The sequence below is a fragment of the Myotis myotis genome, unplaced genomic scaffold (assembly GCF_014108235.1).
Source record: "Myotis myotis isolate mMyoMyo1 unplaced genomic scaffold, mMyoMyo1.p scaffold_m19_p_3, whole genome shotgun sequence".
NCBI classification, from domain to species: domain Eukaryota; kingdom Metazoa; phylum Chordata; class Mammalia; order Chiroptera; family Vespertilionidae; genus Myotis; species Myotis myotis.
In genome coordinates, this window is record NW_023416335.1 from 99,270,901 (window position 1) to 99,293,192 (window position 22,292).

Genomic DNA, 22,292 nt, shown 5'->3' on the forward strand with positions numbered 1-22,292 from the left:
CCACACACACCCCCATCCGGTGGGGCTTGATGGGCATGGGGCCTGCTGGGTCGGATCTAGTCCAATGAGGGTGGGCCTGGCCAGGTCTGGATCTCACAAAATTTGAGGCACATGTGGGTGGATGGGGACTTGACTCTGGTTCCCATGGTGTGCCCAAGATTCTGACAGGAGGAAGATTTCCATATACATTTTACTAATTTTCTTTCATCTCTGGCACTTCTATTATAGAGAGAGGGAAAATAGCAATATTAAAATATTTTCTCTAATTAATTCCCTTTTAATGTGCACGAATTTCATGCACATGGGTCACTAGTGTAGGAATAAAAGCTAAAAACACTTTGCTATGGTAGAGTAATATTTTGGAGATTTTAATAGAAATATTGACGGATTTAAAAATTTCTCTCCCTTGTCTCCCCTCATTTTGGTGGATGGCACAACCAAGATGTAGAAGGCACCTTTCTGTGCTAACCAGAAGGGTCCATAACTATTATTCTGGGTTCCTGTGGCAACTTAAAGGGGATTTTCACAATGCCTGGAGCCCTTAATGTCCTGCATATGAAGGAAGAAGATGATGTTCTCAAATTTCTTGCAGCAGGAACCCACTTAGGTAGCATCCATCTTAACTTCCAAAATGGAACAGTACATCTACAAAAGGGAAAGAGATGGCATCTGCATCATAAACCTAAAGGAACCTGAAAAAGCTTCTGCTGCAGCTCAGGACATTGCTGCCATTGAAAACTTGGCTGATGTACTAGCCAGTGAGCTGTGCTGAAGGAAGCTTGCTGCTGCCGCTGGAGCCATTCCTATTGCTGGTCACTTTGAACTTTCACTAACCAGATCCAGGCAGCCTTCCCAGAGCTGTGACTTCATCTTAATCACCATCTTCTTCATTTTTTTGGTAAAAGTATAGTTGTATACAATATTATATTAATTTTAAGTGTGCAACATAGTGATTCTATATATATATACCTTAGGAAATAATCACCATGATAAGTCTAGCAACCATCTGCCACCATACAAAGATACTACAATATTATCAACTGTATTTCCTGTGCTGTATTCCTATGATTTATTTTAGAATTGGAAGTTCGTACTTCTTAATCTCTTTCATCTATTTCACCCATCTACCCACTTCTCACCCCCCTGGCAACCATCAGTTTGTTCTCTGTATTTTTAGTGTGTTTCTGTTTTGTTTTGTTTATTCATTTGTTTTGTTTTTTAGATTCCACATATAAGTGAATATCATATACTATTTGTCTTTCTCTGTTTGACTTGTTTCATTTAACATAATGGCCTCTAGCTTCATCCATGTTGTTGCAAATAGCAAGATTTCACTTTTTATTGATGAATAATATTCTGTTGGATATATATATATATATATATATATATATATATATATATATTACATCTTCTTCATATTTATCTATTGGTGGATACTTAGGATGCTTCCATATTTTGGCTATCCTATCTAATAAAGAGGTAATATGCAAATTGACCATCAATCCAACACACAAGATGGTACCCCCTTGTGGACACAAGAAGGCCTGCAGGGGAGGGCAGTTGTGGGCTATCAGGCCTGCAGGAGAGGGCTGTTAGGGGCAACCATGCCTGAAGTAGAGGGCAGTTAGGGGCAACCAGGCTTGCAGGGGAGGGCAGTTGGGGAGGACCAGGCCTGCAGGGGAGGGCAGTCATGGGCGATCAGGCCAGCAAGGGAAGGAAGTTAGTGGTGACCAGGCAAGCAGGGAATGGCCATTGGGGGCGACCAGGACTATAGGGGAGGACAGTAAGGGGCGACCAGGCCTGCAGGGGAGGGCAGTTGGGGGCGACCAGCCTGGCAAGGGAGGGCAGTTAGGGGCAATTGGCCGGCAGGGGAGTGGTTAGTGCAGTGATGGCAAACCTATGACACACATGTCAGAGGTGACACGCGAACTCATTTTGGGTGACATACATAGACAGAGATAAAAAAATTGCATAATTCAAATATTTGTCTCTCGCAACGGCCAGAGTTGGGCATCACTCGAGTAATATTATTACTCACGTTACTCATGATCAATAATGCAATTCTAAAACCAGATGTAAACATGTACATTGGTGTTGCGTAGCAAAGATACATAGTGAAAACATCCAAGATACATTGTTCTAATATATAAAAAGGTTAAGAATTGCACTATAAAGAGATTAATCTTTACTCATGACATTTTATTTTTACTTGAGTGACAAAATGCCCAATTCTGGAAATGGCCTCGTTATTGTAAACATGTGCCTCGGGTAAGCTTCCTGTGCGTTCGGGTGCATTTGGCAAATGGACGCACTTGATCACCATGTTCGTTAGGAGACAGGAGTGGGAGGGTTAGAAGAAAAAGATATACAGTGCAACAGTGCTCGACGAGACATTCTGGGTGTCGGATAATTGATTACAGAACCATATATTTGTTGGTTATACATACTATCTTTGAATTGTTTTGCACCAGGAGTCAGTGCAACAATACTGCAAAAAGTTAATAGGTAAGAAACCTATCAACCTTGTATAAAAAACACGTGATTTATATTTATTTATTTTTGCAGCCTTGTGATGGAGAATCAAAAAAATTAAAAAGCAAGATTGAATGATAAAGGAAGTGGAAGTAGCAGTAGCCATCCCTTTCAAGACATATGAACCAAGATGTACGGGATTGTTGACAGAAACAACAGATCATTGTGCATACTGTGTAATGAAATGGTAGTAAGCAGAATGTAAATGTAAAGAGACATTTTGAAACTAATCATTGTCAGCTCTTGAAAAAAAGTATTGATGAAAGGAAGGAATACATTTCTAGGCAGCTACACCTCTATAAAAGTCAATCAAATTCCATCATTAAATTTGTAAGATGCTCTACAAATTTAACATCAGCAAGTTACTGTATTGCTCACTCCATAGCTCAGCATGGAAAAGCCCTCAGTGACAGAGAATTTATTAAGGAAACATTTCTAAGATGTGCACCAGCTCTATTTCATGATATGAAAAATAAAGATGATATTATTAAAAGAATTTCTGAGTTACCACTCAGTAGAAATACTATCAAAGACAGAATAATAGATTTTAACAAAAACATACAACATCAATTAAAAAAAGACTTAAATAGTTGTAAATATTTTTCGATTTCTCTTGATGAAACTACTGATGTCACATCAAATGCTCGGTTGGCCATTATTGCTAGATATTCTGATGGTCTCACAATGAAAGAAGAGTTGATAAAGTTAGAATCAGTGCCAATAAGTACATCAGGAAACAAAATATATAAGGTTGTTATAAAAACATTCAGTGGCCTAAACATTGATATCTCTAAAATTGTGTCAATCACAACAGATGGGGCACCAAATATGGTGGGAAAAATGTGGGATTCCTGAAATTGTTTATGGAAGCTATTAGACATCCACTTGTACCTTTTCATTGCATTATCCACCAGGAGGTGTTGTGTGCCAAATCGGGATTCTCAGAATTGAATGATTTAATGTCAGTTGTAACAAAAATTGTGATTTTATAGCTTCTCAACCCCTTCACAAGAGAGAATTTTCTACACTTTTACAGGAAGTTGATTCAACCTACAGTGGACTACTGATGTTCAATAATGTGAGATGGTTGAGTCGAGGTAAAGTACTTGAGCGATTTGTGGAGTGCTTTGAAGAAATTACGGTATTTATTGAGAATAAGGATCTGGCAAACTTTCCTCAGATCAATGATCATAAGTGGGTCAGCAATTTGATGTTTTTTACAGATCTCTCTGTTTATATGAATGAACTGAACTTAAAATTACAAGGTTTTGGCAAAAGTATTGACGTTGTGTTTGGATACATCAAATCTTTTGAAAGTAAACTTAAAATTTTCAAGCGAGATATTGAAACTAAGACTTATAAGTATTTTCCTTGGATAAAAAAGTATTTTGAGAAGGCCACTACAACGAATGTAATGGAGTCCATAATTATGTACCAGAATATAGTAAACTCGTTATTTGAACAGTTCAGCGAAAGATTTGACCAATTTAGAAGCCTAGAACAGACCATTAAAATAATTAAGTATCCGGATGTAGTTGTTTACAGTACTTTGGAATTAAAGGATTTCCAATGGATGCAAATTGATGATTTAGAGATGCAACTTGCAGATTTTCAAGGTAGCATTTGGACTCATGTGTTTATCAACTTAAGGTCAAAACTTGAAATCTGGAACGAAATCGTTTGAATAATGAAGAAGAGTGCAACTACAAACAAGAAATTTTGAGTACTTGGAACAGAGTACCTGACACTTTTAGCAACAAAAAAAATCTAGCGATGGCTTTGCTAACAATTTTTTCATCAACATATTTTTGTGAGACTTTGTTCTCAACATTAAATAATATTAAATCGAACAAAAGAAACTGGCTAACAGAGGAAGTTAGTGGCACTTGCTTGGCCTTGAAGTGCACCAAGTATGAACCTGTAATCAAAGAATTAGCAGACAAACTTCAGCACCAAAAAAGTCACTAATTTCTATTTTTCGTATCATTTGATTATCATTGTTTTTATTATTTTTTTTCCCTAAATGTACATTGTTTTTCTGTTTTTGTTCATTTTATACATATTTTTGGTTGGTTTTTCTTTGTTAAATGGCATTTAAATATATAAAATAAATATCAAAAATATAAATCTTTTTTTACTATGGTTGCAAATATCAAAAAAAAAATATGAATATTTCTATATGTGACACGGCACCAGAGTTAAGTTAGGGTTTTTCAAAATTTTGACACACTGAGCTCAAAAGGTTCACCATAACTGGGCTAGGGGGTGATCAGGCTGGCAGGCAGAAGCGGTTGGGGCAATTAGGCAGGTAGGAAGGCGAGCGGTTGGGAGCCATCAGTCCTGGATTGTGAGAGGGATGGGCAGTTGGATATCCCTTGAGGGGTTCCAGATTGGAGAGGGTGCAGGCTGGGCTGAGGGACACAACCCCCCCCCCACCCCCCGCACGAATTTAGTGCACCGGGCCTCTAATTATGAATAATGCTGTAATGAACATGGAGTGCACACATCTTTTTGAGTTAGTGTTTTGATTTTCTTCAGATAAATACACAGAAGTGGAATTGCTGAATTGTATTTTAATTTTTGAGGAACTTCCACACTGTATTCAATACTGGCTGCCCCAATTTGCATTCCCTCCAATAGTACATGAGGGTTCTCTTTCTCCACATCCTCACCACACTTGTTATTTGTTGATTTTTAAATGATAGCCATTCTGACATGTGTGAAGTGATATCCATTGTGGTTCTTATTTGCATTTCCCTGATGATTAGTGTTGTTGAGTATTTTTTCATGTATCTGTTGGCCATCTGTATGTTTTCTTTGGGAAAATGTCTATTGATGTCCTCTGCCTATTTTGAGTTTTTATTGTTGTTGTTCATTTGTTTGTTTTAATGTTAAATTGGTTGAGTTCTTTACAAAGTTAGGATGCTAACCCATTATTGGATATATCATTTGTAAATATCTTCTTCCATTCAGCAGGCTGCCTTTTATTTTGTTGATGGTTTCCTTACATGTGCAAAAGCTTTATAGTTTGATGTAAGCTAGAATATCTTGCTTATTTTTGCTTTTGTTTCCCTTGCCAATGTTTCTAAGACCGATGTTAAAGAGTTTACTGCCTATGTTTTCTTCCAGGAGTTTTATGAATTTTAGGTATCACATTTAAACCTTTAGTCCATTTTGAGTTTATGTTTGTATATGGTGTAAGAAAGTGGTAGAGTTTCATTTTTTTTGCATGCATCTGTCTAGTTTTCCCAACACCATTTATTAGAGAGAATGTATTTTCCCCACTGTATGTTCTTGCCTACTTTGTTGTAAACTAACTAACTGTGTAAGCATGGGCTTATTTCTGGGCTCTTCCCCATGACTTCTGATGGTTACTGATCCCAGAACTCATCACAAGTCTCTCACCGAGGCTCTCATGTTAACCTGCCTACCACTGCCTATGTTACACAGACTCTCCTTCATATTATGTGGACATTGCCACCCCTTGCATCAACAAGCGGGCTCACTCAGTGGATCTGAAGTGGTGGGTGCTAATTTGGGAAGTTCTGCACAGGCATGGCATCATGGCTTGTAAACACCCATGGCAGGTCATGCCTGATCTCTGCTTCTACAGAAATCCTGATGAGATTGAAAAGAAAGAGCAGGCTCCTGCTTAAAAGGCTGTGACTGAGGAGGAATTTCAGGGGAATGGATTGTGCCAGCTCCCAAGATTACTGCTACTCAACCCAAGAACATAGGCCAGTCTGAAGGCACGGGGGCCCTCTCTGCTTAGTCAGCAATTCACCGCTGAAGCCTGGAGACACAGCCTGCCCCTGCTGACTGACAGGCCTGCAGGACCCACTTCTCAGGCTGCTGAATGGATGGAAATGACCACTGTTGCACCTTACACTGTCTTCCACAGGCTCTTAAACAAAAAATGGAAATAAAGTTAACAAAAAAAATGACTGTGTTGTTGATTTTTTAAATTTAGAAGACAAAAAGGAAAGCTGCTTCCCACCTTGGTCTTCCAAAGCCTAAACTCATTAAGGGTGTTGTTTCCTGCTTCTAAAGCAAACCTGAAGCTACAGGGAATTCCTCTAAGGGGAAAACCTCAGGAATGGAAAAGGATTTACCCCTCTAGCCTTTTAAAAATAATTCTTTCCAATACTGGGAGTGGAGTCCCAGGATGGCTGCCTGAGAGGAGGCCCTGATAGTTTTCCTGATTAGAGTCCTAGGAATTCAAGACCCACCCCGCCAAGAGGGTTTGCAGGTGAGGCTGGGCCCCATGAGAGAAAGAGGAAGAACTTACTTCTATGACTCTGTCCAGCAAAGAGAACTTTGCACCTGAGGGGCTATATGGACAGGCTCAGCAGAGCCTCAGACAGGGTGTGGTGGACAGATGACTCAAGAACTGAATCCCCTCCAACCTCCTGCTTCAATGCTAATCAAGCTAATGGAACTTCAGCACCACCCTGGGGAAAATGGGGAGAAGAAACCCAGAAAAAAATAGGAAATATGTTTCTGACCATCAGGTAGAACAGGAGCTTGAAATAAAAGTAAAGTTATAGAAAACATTTAAAAACTCTTATTTCTTAGAACACTACACTTGTGGATGGAATTCATTCTGGCTAAGGTAACAGGGACTCATGTCAGAGATGCCAGCTTGAGCAGAGACAATCCAACAAGATAGCCAATGGCTTGGACTCAGACAGGAAGAACAAGATGCTGGGCCACAGCTGAAGAAGACGCATCTCTGCTGTAGATAGGAGAATCATTCTGATCACACTCGCTGGGGCTTCTTTGTGAGGAAGAATGAGAACTTGGAAAAACTTCCATAGTAAATGACAGGCATTTACTTCTCAGTCCAAAGTGGGAGTCAGTTATTTCAAACCAATCTTGTTGGCACCTTAATAAAGACCAGAGGTAAACAAAGACACTCTCCAAAGAGGTTTCGTCTCTCACAGTCGGATCCTACTTGACTATCAGAGTCAAGATTTTGGTGCCTAATGTGGGTACTACCACGTAAGCAGCCTCTCTCTGTGATAGGGAACGCTGCCCCACAGCAGAATCTCTGACATTTCTCTTAGCAATATTTTTTCTGCTATATCTTCTCAGACAAGAGAAACAAACAAAAAATAAACAAATAGGACTACATCAAACTAAAAAGTTTTTGCACAGCAAAGGAAGCCATCAACAAAATGAATAGGCCACTTAATTAAATGGAAAAACATATTCACCAATGACACATCACAAAAGGGGTTAATGTCCGAACTTTATAAAGAACTCATACTACTCAACAGAAAAAACAAACAAACAATCCAGTTTGTCAGAGATGCAAATTAAAATCACAATGAGGTAACAATTCATACTTCTCAGAATGGTTATTATTAATAAATCAAAAGTTTGTAAAGAAAAGGGAAACCTCATACACTGTAGGTGGGAATGCAGATTGGTCCAGCCACTATGGAAAACAATATGGAGTTTCCTCAAAAAATTAAAAATGAATCTGCCTTATAACCCAGTGGTTCCACTTCTGTAAATTTATCCAAAGAAGCTCTAAACACCAATTTGAAAGAATATACATATCCCTACTTTCATTGCAGCATTTACCTTCTATGGCAGAAAAAGGAGAGGTTGGGAGCTTCAGTCGCCCGCCAGCCTGAAAATGGCCCTCAGCCGCTCATCCAGGCTGGCCAGGCACCCCAGTGGGGACCCCCACCCTGAAGGGGGTGTGACCAGCTACAAACAGCCATCATCCCCTCATCCAGGCTGGCCAGGCACCCAAGCGGGACCCCCACCCTGAAGCAACAAGATGGCGGCTAATTTGCATACTGAAGGCGGGCGGCAGTGTGCAAGGCTGTCTGCAGTCTGGGACTCAGATCTGTGACCCTGCCGGGAGGGGGGTAGTGCTTGAGGCTGTCTGCGGTCCGGGACCCGGATCTGTGACCCTTCCCAGAGGGGGGCAGCTCACACAGGGGTGGATCGGCCGGGGTTGGGCAGGGCAGGATGCCTGGCTTCTTCTCAGCCCCAGTCACTCTGGGCAGGTGAGCAACGCAGAGAGCCTCTGGACAGGGGAGGCAGGCTGGCAGAGGATGGCCTGTACTCCCCACATGGCGGTGGTGACAGCTCTGAGTGCACCAAGTGGAGCCTGCAGGCTGAGCTGAAGTAGCGCCTGCAGGCCATCAGTGCCCAGGAGTGGCTGCGCAAGATCTGCCTCCTGGCCCAGAAGGTGCAGGATCACAGGGACAGCCACCGTGGCAGGCCAGACTGACATCCTCCTGGCCGCACCACAGAGGTTTGCGGATCTGCAAGGCCAGAGACCTCTGGTGTGCACAGCCCCCCCTGGCGTGCAAACATCCTGCAGCACACTGTCACCCTCCTGTGCCTGCAACAGTTGCAAACCAAGGCGTGCACAAGTTCCCCCGCCTCTCCACCACACTTACATCAACCCAGCATGCCTAACACCCCCACAGGATGTGCACACATCCCCTCTGATGCACTCACGTCCTTTGGAGAGTGTCTGGGTGTTCTGGGTGCTGAGGGTGGGCGCCTGTGAGATGACAGTGAGAAGGCGGAGTGATGATGCCTTGTTCCCAGGGAGGACAGTGCAGCTACAAGATCACCTCTGGGGGGTTAATGCAGGTGCTGAGGCGGGAGCAGGTGCAGACAGACACACCTGGTGGGCGCGGGCTGGCCCTCGCTGAGGTGCCTTCAGTCAGCGTTCAAGATCAAGAACCCAGAGGCGGAGAGGAATTCCGTCCTCTCAGTGAAACAGTGGGATAGTCGGGGTGACTGTAGAGGAGGAATGTGCACTTTGGGTGCCAGCACCCATGAGCGAAGGCTGCCCTGACTGAGCCTCGCTTGCTTGGGGCCTAGCTCACTCCTGCCGGGCAGCTGGTGACAGGACGTGCTTTTCCGAATTAATGAGAGAAAACTTTGATTCTCCTGTTGCCCATGAAGGTGGAAAGTGAAGTGGGGAGACATGTGGGGAGTGAGCGAGGTTCCCTGTCTGGGGGTTCCAAATCTGCTGTTGGTTTCTTCCACTGCTGACTAGAGATATACAGGGTGTCCCCCCAAAATGTATACACACTTTGAATACCTACTAATTCCAATGGTTTTAAGCATAAGAAAGAAACAACAATGGAGCTGTTATCTGTTAAAAGTGTGGGCACAAACAGGTAGTTGGACATTCCCTGAGGGGTCTCAGATTGGAGAGGGTGAAGGCCAGACTGAGGGACCCCCCACCCCCACCCCAGTGCACGAATTTCATGCACCGGGCTACTAGTAAAAGAATGATGCCCCAGAAAGGCTTATTTTAGATTGGTTTTGTTGCCTGACACATAATAGGTGCTTGATAAATGTTAACCAATGAATAAATGTCTGAGGTTCTGTAGAGCCTTGTTTGTTCCAGGGGAACATAATTTTTTCTCTTCAGCCAGGTCCTTAGGCACTAGAGCTGCTGTTGATGCCTGTGGCCCAGAGCTACTCAGATGCCACTAGGTGACCCCCTCCTCGGGGATTGAGTCAGACAATATCTTATTTTGGAAGTGCTTCACGCTTAGCTCAAATACCCTGTTTTATAATGGCCTTTTGACTTTATTTTCTTCCCTCACTAGTCTGTAAATTACTAGAGCAGACAAGTATATTCTCAGCACAATGGCTGGCAAATATTTGTGAAATTAAATAATAATGTGATGGAATCACAGCAGCTTCACCAATCAAGGCCAGACAATGGCTGCACAGACCAAACTCAGCATTATCAAGTGTCAGTAAATTGATAATCTCCGATCTGTGCTACTTTTCACAAGGTGCTTACATTTTTAATAATCTCTATTTCTGAAGTCTTTGAATTTCCAGTAGGAAACATCTATGTCAAGCAAGGCAACCTGGCAGGTATTCCCAGATGCTCAGGCCGGAGCAGCAGGCTGAGTGCCTAGGGCCAGACAATCCTCAACTCTACCATGCACTAAGGTGCACAAAGTGGGATAGAAAAGAGGGAAGGAGAGGAGTCTCTGATAATCAGAGGGTTCCTGAAGCTAAGAGAGGAATCATGGAGCTGAGCAAACAAAATACAGCGTCAGATGCTACAGGCCTAGTTACCTGCCCCTTTAAGTTCACTGGGGCTACAGGAGGGATCTTGCTGGTTTGAGGTCCATTCCCCAGGGAGTAGGATGATGCACAGATGCCCACTGGTGGTATTCTCTCAAACTGCAAGGCTCCAAATTCTGGGTGGTCTCCAGAGGAGAGTGGTGGGTCCACCCAGAGGAGCAGCATCACCTGTTAAGGAAAGAAGAGAATCAATTGGGGGGGGCGGGGGCAGGAAAGCCAGAGTGCCTTAATTAAGTGCCTGACATTGCAAGATGTTTTCTTAGTGAGTCTATGTCCAGTTAGTCTTTGTGGATTGATTTTGTGATTACATCTTGAAGTCTGGCTGTGCGGAGCCTTGATAAAATCTTTACATCTACATTAATCAGGAATGCAGGTAAGTACCATGGAGCACTTGCCAGATGTGCCCAGCAGATGAAGACCTTCACTGAGGAAATCAATGCTCCTGGGGTCAACATTAACTGACAGGTTCAGTAGCCCAAAAGGGCTGAGCAGTGAGGATGGGTAGGAAATTGGATGGGGCTGGTATGGACATGCTTGGAGACCTTGTTGAGAAACCAGCAAAGCCCAGTGCTGAGGAAGAGCCACAGGCCCCATTTCTGAACTCTTAGGAACAGGAAGATTCTCTTACCACAAGAGTGGGGAGAGAGGGTCCAGATATAGGCCCAGGCCAACTGGCTCTGAAAGAGCATCAGGACTTTCCCAAAGAAGCAGGAATGATTTTACAGATTAGGACTTATCCTAAGGGTAGGTTCTTTTCTTCCCTGTACACAGATGAATCATCCTATTAAGTCATAAATATTTTTATAGTTTATCCAGCAGGTCGTTATGTGTTAACTTAATGTGATGTGTTTAACCAAAGGGATTTTAGAAAGCAAGGCATTACATGGCTCCTAGGTGGGCAAGACATGTGGGAAGATGATTTTTCTTACCATAAAATGAATAGGTTAAAAATAATATGATTTCCTATATCAAGCCCTGTTCAAGAACCTGAAGGGCCAAACTCTTAATTCAGAGCCCAAACTATCATGCAGTTTGAATTATTTCATCATAAAATTACAGCTGTATACCCATGGTTTTTTTCACTTATGCCTCTAAAAGTCAGTTACCAATGTGGTTGTTTACCTGACTGAAAGTTTCTTTTTGGAAAAGCACACACTAGTTAACTAAATAAAAGTTTTAAAATCACGAGCTAAATGGGCTCCACTTATTAAAATAGTGGCACAGCCATTTAATGAATGACTACATTGAGGCTTTTAGGATCTTGCTATATGTTTCATGATAAGTGAAGTGGGCAAAGAACAAAGGGATCCTGGCCTTCCTCCATTTGTTTGCATTGAGGATGCACTTTTTGCCATGTGTATGCTTTACCCAGCGCCCCTTGAATTCACAGATACAGCAAGCATTCTCTCTTCTGGCTTCTTGGAAAAGACAGGCCTCGAGAAGTGATTTCTGAGAAAAGCAATACCCCTCAATGAAAAACTGGTCATAAAACATAAAAGAGAAACTCCCCTTCTCTCACCAACAGTAATGCGTCTTCTACTGTATCCTGCCTTCTAAAGGCTTCAAACAGTGAAAGAGCCGAATTTGAAACATTTGCTGCATTAAGGCGAAATTGAGCTTAGCCAGGATCTTTATGGGTCTTATAAATATTTATACTTAATAACATCTGGGCTGAGCCTTAGTTTTGAAGCTCATGTTTGCTGAATGAGTCTCTCTCTCTCTTTTTTTTTAAATGAGAAATGAGGCTGGGGAAGACACCTTTAGTTTGGTATTTTATAGTTTTCATATTTTTTCCTGTTAGCATATCTCACAAGAGCCAAAGCAGTGTTTGTTTGATTTATTCATTTTATTACTAGTCAAGAGGCACACAGTGAAATGGGAAAAGAAAAAGGGGGCCAATTGAAGGTGGAAGCTCTCTTAGGACCAGCTTACACAGCTGAGGGTTGCACAATTATCTGCAAATGTTAGGGCCCCAAATCCAGTTTTGCCTGAATTCTGATTGGCTGTCCCAAAGGTCCTGAATTTCATCTAAATAATTGCATAATGTTCTTACTTTGTTTTACCTGAGGAGACTTAGTCATGGGAGTCAAACAAATGCTGTTGATCTCCTCAAGTTCTCCAAAAGCTGTTCAAGGACTGATTTATTATTTTTGGACAAGTCAAAATCAGCCATATTTGCATAGTTAAAGAGCAATTATACCTTTGAATTCAAAGGAGAAAAATGTAAGAATGCAAATGAAGTCAACCCTCAATTTTCTGCACTGGGAGAAGAGCAGGCTATTCAAAACTCACTGGCATTTGGTTTGGAAATGGGTTTGTGCTTTTAATCAAATCCAGTTCTTTAAAATTTTGTGGACATGCACTTCAGCAAGCAAGTAGCCTTGCTTTGAATCCTGACTTTAGAAGGAGCTAGGAAGAAATTTCCTTCCCATCTCTTCCCTCATGTATACCTCAATAAAACCAGGGAGGCTGAGCAGGGTGGAGAGACGGCTTTCTTGCTGGTTCTGAAAGGTTTTCGGAAAAGCAGCACTGTCCTCTCAAATGTCCTGGGAGCAAATTAGGCGGTGTAACTCATGTTGCAAGGGCCTCCCCACAGGGATGAATGCTGCAGGAAGGCAAATGAAGCTAAATCTCCATAGAATAAGGAAGGAATTAAAATGTTTCCTGCAAAAAGAGGGAGCTGTCAACTCAGAAAATAATGAAATGGGCCCTGGCTGGTAGAGCATTATCTGGATAAGCCAAGGTTGCAGATTAGATCTCTGGTCAGGGCACATACAAGAATCAACCAATGAATGCATAAGTAAGTAGAACAACAAATCGGTGTTTCTCTCTCTCTCTCTCTCTCTCTCTCTCTCAAATCAATAAATAAATAAAAAAGAAAAAAAATGAAATGATAAGTGTTAGTGAATTTGAGAGATTTGCCTCAGGTAAAGCAAAATGCAGATCATTGCACACATAGCAGATGCACACAAATGGACACAAGGAAGGATATTTTGATAGAGAAGTGACTTGCTCAAGGTCACTTAGGAATTCAGTTCTCCGGTTTATTTCCCACAGAACCTCTGACCACAAGTACTTACATTGTATTGTCTTGAATTAGGTCTACAAACATTTTTCTTCTTTTCTGACCGTAAATGAGTACGAGTGAAAAACTTTAACAATTCCATTCTTGGCACTGGCCTTTTCTACTAAGCTGCCTCTGGGCGTCACATCAACTCCTTTGAAAAAGGAGATAAGCCTCCACTCTATTATTGGAAGTAAATGCTTTGAGAAAGTGATTTTTTCCCACCCTCGGCTTGTCATCCAAAATGTACAGAAAGTGAGAGTAAAACAGAAGATAAATGTCCCACTCCTTGACTTGGAAGTTGGTTTTTGTCCAACCGTGGAGGAAGCCTTCAGAATGAGATAGCAGGTAGAATTACGCTTCATTTTCCTAACGATGCAGGCACTATAATAACCTTGGAAAAGTAATCCTCAACATGATACCCATAGGAATATTTCTAATAAGTAATTTGAAATCATATAACATTCCTGCCGTGATGCAGCACCAGGGAACCGTGAGGAGATTAATTTTCTCCTGTTTTTCTAAATGAAGCTGGGAGGCAGGAAGAGGGGCATTGCCTACTTAATACTAGTGCTCTGACACTGTGTGACTATGTTCTTGGGCTCACATCCAAATGGCCCTCAGGCTGAGAGAAACCAAAGCTGAAAGCTGAGAACCATCAATCTCTAACACTGAGCTTTTTCAGATGCTTTCTGAAAATCAAATATGCACAAGATGACCAGTGCATCCTGTGATTTCTAAAGGCTAGAGCCCCGGGGAATGGGCTGATGAAAAGAAACCCCAGGAGGAATTGACAAAATCTAGCCTTTGAAACAGAGGCTCAAATTTCAGAAGAAAAAAAAATAGATTTTGCTTAGAACAGTTTGAAGAAACAGAAATTCTTTATGCCAGAACGAGAAAGGGACATAGAAGACACCCAGTTAAGAATTTTAAATGTAAGAAAAAGTAATATTAGTAAAATATTCGTATGCAGCATCTGGTTAAGGAATTACATTAAAATATTTTTCACTAAATGGAATAGAAACCATTCTAAATCTTGACTGTTCTGTTGGACACACTTTTTATAATAATAGCCACCATTTAATGGGCACTTAGCAGATATCAGGCACTAAATTGGGTACTTTGCCAGCATAATCTTGATTAATCCACAAGAAGAAGGAGTTATTATCCCCATTTTCGAAATAGAGAAGTTGTGGTTCAGAGAGGTCTGGCCTCAAGATCACACAGCTGGTGTGTGGAGTACCCAGGACCCAAATGAAGCTTGTCATCTTGTCAGTCAGCTGCCTGCCTGCCTTGTATAATGCATCACACTCCTAGTTCTAGGTCCCTCCCCGACCAGAGAAGGAAGCTGTGCCTTAGGCCCAGAGGAAAGCTGGGATCCTCTGGAGAAATCTACTGGCAAGTGGCCAGCCACCCCATTCTAACAACATACTAATGAAAGGCAGGAGACAATAGATTTACTAAAATAAGCATTTTTATTTTTTTTTTACAGTATGAGGAATATAGTCGGTAATATTGTGATAACTACGTATGGTGTCAGGTGCGTACTAGACTGACTGGCATGATCATCACTTAAGTTATATAAATGTCTAACCACTATGCTGTACACTTGAAACTAATATAATATTGACTGTCAACTGTAATTGAAAAATAAATTTAAAATAAAATAAGTACTTCCAGTGTCATCAGTTTGATAAGAAGAATGACAAGGCATGTGATCATTCTGAATAATATACAGAACATGAACCAGAAAGGAGGAGGAGAACATGCTCACACAAGATTGAACTTGGGCTGAAAAAGCAACAGAAGTGAGGTCTGTAATTAGGAGCAATTCGTTCATTCAGAGAAAGCAAAAGGGGAGCATTTCTGACAAGCTTTGATGCTAAGACCAATATTATCTTATATTTTTAAAAATAATTGAGGTTGATACCAGGCTTTTGCAGATCCACTGTTACCAGGGGAGGAACTTGGGTGGGGCCAGCAGTTGAAGCTAGCAACCAATTTTAGTAGGCTGGGGAAGGAGAAAAGAAGCAATGAAATTCAATATCCCAGAAAGTAAAGTCCTGTGCTATAGAAAACAAAAGAAAATATGCCTAATGGAGTAGAATAATAAAGAGAATGCTTTTTATTCATAGGGTATTGGGTCCTTCAAACACTTTTGCAAATAGTACATCCATTGACATACACCTGTGAGGCATTGTTATTTGCAGGGTGCTCTCCGGAGTGACCCTGCTGGCTGACAGTGGTAAGAAAGCACCAAACAATGATTGCATTCCCAGTTTGAAGGGCTTAGGCTCTGAAACTACCTGGGAAGAGAACAACTGCACTGGGGGCTGAGGCCCCATAGCCTGCTCTTTTTGTCCTTGGGTGGGGAATTTTGGTGTGGTCTCCTGAAAGATGAGGTCACTCCACTCTTCTCTCCCCACTCACTCTTTGCAGAATAGCTCAGGGGAGGGTGGGTATGGGTAACAGAGAGTTCAATCCTTTTATAGATGTCAAGTTTTAGAAATGAGAACATAGTAAAGTGATGATTTATAAATGTTTTGGCTTATAAACCCTCTAAAATAATTTTTTAAAATGCTGTACTTCCACCCATATTTTTCAGTTGACCTCTGAGTTTTTTTATCCTAAGTTTACATAATTGCAAAGGCTGTTCCTTCTGGAATATGGTAAATTTGACAACTCAAAACATAATTGTTATTAACTCTTTTAAATGTGTCCAATTAAATAATTTTATACTCATCAGCATCCCATTCATTTTTTAAAATATAAAAACAAACACTTCTCTTTGACATATATTTCCATTCTAGTTCTCTTTAGGGTACATCTGATCATATTATATTTATTTTTGCACATATTTGTTATGATCACTCTTTCACATGTTTCTGGGATAGATATATATGTGTATATATTTACATATATTTACATTTATAGCATTAAATTTTTCTTCTGCATTGAGGTGTTATTATAATTATTAATAAACAATTGACCATAACAATATAAAGATTGTACAAGCCCTAACCGGTTTGGCTCAGTGGATAGAGTGTCAGCCTGTGGACTGAAAGGTCCCAGGTTTGATTCCAGCCAAGGGCATGTACCTTGGTTGTGGGCACATCCCCAGTAGGAGGTGTGCAGGAGGCAGCTGATCAATGTTTCTCTCTCATCGATGTTTCTGACTCTCTATCCCTCTCCCTTCTCTCTGTAAAAAATCAATAAAATATATTTTTTAAAAAAATTGTACAAAATTTGAAAAATAATTATAAGCATAAAATTTTTTAAAAATTTACTGTGTTAAAGAGATGAAAAGAGGTTTATAGTGTCTTGAATTGTTCCTTTGTTCTTGTGTGCTGGAGGTTTTCAATACCTGGGACAATGCAGCATAGTAAAGTTTGGCTGTTGTTTGTTTTTTTTGCAGACTGGTGCAGCCACTGTGGAAAACAGTATGGAGTTTCCTCAAAAAATTAAAAATGGAACTTGCTGCAACCTTTTGCAGCGAAGATTCAGGATCTAGAGAAGGGGCTGTGCACAAACGAATGCACTAGATAAGAAATGTGAATTTAGAAGGCATCGGGGGCCAGGCGGAAACCTTTCTCTAGTGGAGGGGCTCTCTGACTTCTCGGTCCCTTTTGCTTTTATTCACTTGAATACACATTTGCCCTGTAGGAATGCATACAGGCATATCAAAGGTAAAGTTTGGTAAACAGTAAAAGGATTATCAGGTTAGGGGATTGCCTTGAACCATTTGGCCAGCAGCAGGGCAATATTATGCTGATTTTCAGCCCTGCTGAATATCGCATTAATATGTTAACTACTGTTGGTTTTAGCCTCCAGCATTTCCCCCTTTTTGTTTTCTTAATAAATTTAGAAAGGTGTATGCCATTTGCAGGACTCGAGTCTTTTTAAGACTTTTCATTCCGCATCTGTAGACTAGAAATATCCAATGAAAAGGATTGAGTTCTTTCATGCCCTTTTAAATTGCTGCCAGGTATTTAAGGAATTAGTTTGAAGTAGGCTCCTTTCTGGGCAATCAGTTCTTTGAGTCCCCTTCCCAATCACTGTCCCCTATGATATGATAGAAATGATATTCGAGTTCTGGATGGTGGACAAATGGTGGACAATGATAATGCAGGTCTGACCTTCTTTGGCTTTGTCCAGGGCAACCTGTACCATTACACAACTGGTGACTGCTATCATGGCAAGGCTTCCTCCCCCTCCCCCAGGTCATCTCTGGACTGTTTCTCATCTGTCTTGTTCTCCTCCCATTTCTTATCTTCAGCGTGTTGCTTGGGGCTACTGCTATCTGTGGCTGGAGTAGTCAATTGTCTGCAGCTGCAGGTACAGGGTGAGCAGTTCCTCTCTTGGATCCATTGTTGAAGTTTCCACATGGGCTTGGAGGAGTTTTCTGGAAACACACAAGCATATCCTCAACCAAAGGTTAATAAAGGGACCCTTCCATAAACCAGACTCGGGATCTTTTCATTTAACGAAACCATTTTCCTTTGGCTTATTCTGACATCAGTGTAATTCCATGGGTGTCCTGCCATCAGCATTACAAGTGAAAAAATTTATAAAGTAATTAAGGCTTCATATAGTTTACTTACAGGAGATTTCTCCACTAGTCCCGCTTTTTGTTTTTCAAGTTGGGATTTTAGAGGCCCTTGAGGCAGATGTAACATGCAAGGGGGATATTCCTTGATAATCTGTTTTGCCTGCTATACAATATTTTGGTAGGCTGATGTAAAAGCTGATGAGGTTCTGTGGCCTGTTTTAATAAAGCAACTAATTGATCAGCATATGCATTTCCTTTTGTTAAGGGACCAGAACCTGTTAAAATAGTATAAATTGGTCACTGAGCCATTTTAATTGAGTAGTTGCAATTCTGTTTACCAGGCCAGCAGCATAGGCAGATCAGAAATAATATTAAGAGGCTTTTGGAAATCCTGTAATGCAGCCTTGATAACTTCTAATTCAATTCTTTGCACAGAAATATGACTAGTCTAGATGACTCAGTCTGAATTCATTGCATGATAATCAGCTTTACCATTAGATGAACCATCAGTAAAAACAGTTAATGCTCCAGGAATAGGTTCCTGCCTAGTATTTTTTTGTGTGTGTGCTTTATGTTTTTTATTATTTATTTACCACAAGTAAAGGTCAGGAATTGTTATCTTTTAAATTTTTTTTACTGTTTCACTTCATTACTGCTGTGTATGTGCTCCATGTGAGTGACGTAGATGCTTATGTAGGTGGGTTCTGATGGCAAGAAAATCGCGTTACATCATGCCATAGGAGACTTAACCCAAGGCCCTACTGTACTTACTCTCACATGATAAGCAACAGAGGACAGCATTCAGAATCATTCATGCTGCACCACCTCCCCTTGGTGGTAGTCTCTGGGAATTAAAACTGGCTTGATAAGGAGCTACTAGTATATCGCACTTGGAAAAACAATTACTGTTTTCTATCAATGTCACCCTTATTTCTTTAAATCATCAAAGTCACTTTCTAGTTCTTCAAAGAATCAGGTACTGACACAAATACACCAAACCAGGACTTGGTGCCAACCAGGCTCAGAGCTTTGGATGATGCCAACAACGGTCGCGAAAATATGTCATAATGCCACAATGCTTTCTGGGGACCCTGCCTAGTATTTTTTGGTATAATTGTAAGGGTGTAATATAAAAACTGTAGTAATTTGTTTTTTAGTAGGTGACAACTAGGGGGAACTTAGTTGTCACCTACTAAATATCTACTTATTCCAATATCTACTTAGTCCAATTTTCCAATTTAAATCAATCTGAAATAAGGTTTATTTTTGGACTTTATTTGTCCTTGAGTGTGGACAGTAAATGACACTAATTGGATTTCTGCTATCAGTTTTTTTGGTTTTTTTTAGTATATTGACATAAACTTTGTTTAGGGAGGCAAAATGCAAATTATTTACTTCTAAGTGTCCTTGGTTTAGGGAAGATAGGATTTACCAGATGGCCCCAAATCGCTTGGCATTTATTTATATTTTTTAGATGGTTGTAAACTTCTGTTACATGCGAGCCACAAAATTAGAAAATGATTTTGTAGATTTTTGCATACACTTAATAAAAACTTTCTTAAGATCCCTAAGTATATTGAATAAATTTGTCATTTCTCCGGTAGAGATTTTTAGATAAGGTCTTAACTAATTAATGTTCTCTAATAATTTCTAAAAGTCATTTAAGGTTTTAAGGCAATCTTTGTATTTCCTCCTTTTGAGGCCTAATAAATTGATTTTTAATTACAGTTCCTAGATATTTGAAGGGAATCTCCTCCTGTTTTTTCTCCCAGAGTAATCTCTAAGCCACATTTAAGGAGTTTCTTTTTAAAACTTTTACTTTCTTTTAAACAGAGAAACAAACTTGGTTGCCTTTCAGAAAAACAGGGAGAAGAGAGACATGCTGGTCAATACTGTAATGCATACATTTCAAGTAAAAGTAATTCTCTTTTTACTTATGGTGTCTCATTAATGGTGAGATTTAATGCTTGAATAATAACTTTTAGTTTACTTTTTAAATAGTAGCAGAAGAGATTTTAAAATTTCTTCTTTTTATTAAGCTTAATATTTACTTTTAGACAGCATTCTTTTTGGCTAGTACTCATTTGCATATGTATGCAAATTTTACTTTGGATTTTGTTAGAACAAATTGCTCATGAAATATTGGCTTCTCATATAAACTCACTTATATGAGACCTTGATGATATTGTGAGAAGCTAATTTATTAAGTAATTAAAGTATGCATCTTTATTGAAAAAGCAAAGTAAGCAACTTATACATTTGATCTATGAAGTACAAATGCCACCCCACCCCCCAGCCTATCTGAAGAGCAGATTGTCTGAGGGCTTCTGTCTTAAAATTCTGCTGCTGAATAATGTGGTTCTGCTTAAGAAGTATTCAGCAACTTTGTCCTGCCAAGCGTAGAGGTTGAAACCTTTATAACATTTAAAATATATGTATATAAATAGAACACAGTTATTAATTTTTATTTGATAAAGATTCCCACGTGATTTCAACTATAGTAGATGGGCCTAGTTTGGTTTAAAAATATTTCTTTTGAGAGAATAAATCCTTGAATCATTCCAGGGCCCTTGAAATGTCCCAAAGCTATCTCTTGGTTAAAGTCTCGAAATTTAACTTGGAAAGACTATTAAATATACATAACCCAAATATTACATTATACACTTTTTATAATGATTCTAAAATAAATCAATTAAATTTAAACTGGTTTTAATATTAAAAATTTGGTTCGGACCATAGAATTAATCCTCCTTTTTAATCAGGCCAGTAAAGTATTATATCCTAGGTTGAAATTTTACCACACATAATATACATAAGGACTACAATATATTTTGAATTACTAATTTTTCTAGAGAAAATACAAGAATTATTTTCTCAAAAATAAATTTCTATACTTTATGCACTTTGTTATCACAACCATATAATATCTTCCAACTTAATTTGAACTTTTAACACTTAGAAGCCTCAAATTTTAGGCAGCAAGTTAAATACTTAGCATTTCTCAGATTAGTAATATATTTATATTTTTAAGGATATATTTCAGATAAAATACAAGACATAATTAATAGATTCAATTCTATCCTCTAAATTTTTCATATGAGGTAAACTCAGGTTGATATTTCAATATTTTGCTATTTTAAAATACCTAGATATTTAATAATTTTTATAATTTAATTCAGTAATGTTCTAAAGTTTTAAGTTATCAAGGACTTTGGAAAATTATGTATAGGCATGGCAAAAAGGCAGGGGGAGGAGGGAGCAGACCTCCAGGCCATTTGGATTTTATTTTATTTTATTTTATTTATTTTTTTTTGTTTTGTTTTTGAGATTGAAATTCAGCAAGGAGGTATATTTTCCTTTTCTTGTGCTCAATAGTATATTTACAATATATATATATTTTTTATTTTATTGCTTAAAGTATTACAAAGGGTTTTACATATGTGTCCATTCCCCTCCCCCCCCGCCCTAGACAGTCCCCTAGCCTCCCCTATCCCCCAGTGTCTTATGTCCATTGGTTATGCTTATATGCATGCATACAAGTCCTTTGGTTGATCTCTTACCCCCCTACCTCCTGCCCCCCAACCCTCCCCGGCCTTCCCGCTGCAGTTTGACAATCTGTTTGAGGCAGCTCTGCCTCTGTATCTATTATTGTTCAAAAGTTTATAATGGTCTCTATTATCCATGAATGAGTGAGATCATGTGGTATTTTTCCTTCATTGACTGGCTTATTTCACTTAGCATAATGCTCTCCAGTTCCATCCATGCTGTTGCAAATGGTAAGAGTTCCTTCCTTTTTAGAGCAGCATAATATTCCATCATGTAGATGTACCACAGTTTTCTAATCCATTCATCTACTGATGGGCACTTAGGCTGTTTCCAGATCTTAGCTATGGTGAATTGTGCTGCTATGAACATAGGGGTGCATATATCCTTTCTGATTGGTGTTTCTGGTTTCTTGGGATATATTCCCAAAAGTGGGATCACAGGGTCAAATGGGAGTTCCATTTTCAGTTTTTTTGAGGAAACTCCATACTGTTTTCCATAGTGGCTGCACCAGTC

The 22,292-nt window shown here is 39.9% G+C and overlaps 1 pseudogene; it reads left to right on the plus strand.

Annotated features, from left to right (window-relative positions):
• The first annotated feature begins 528 nt into the window (after positions 1 to 528).
• On the plus strand, positions 529 to 6,304 carry LOC118650508 (annotated as a pseudogene).
• Positions 6,305 to 22,292: the final 15,988 nt, after the last annotated feature.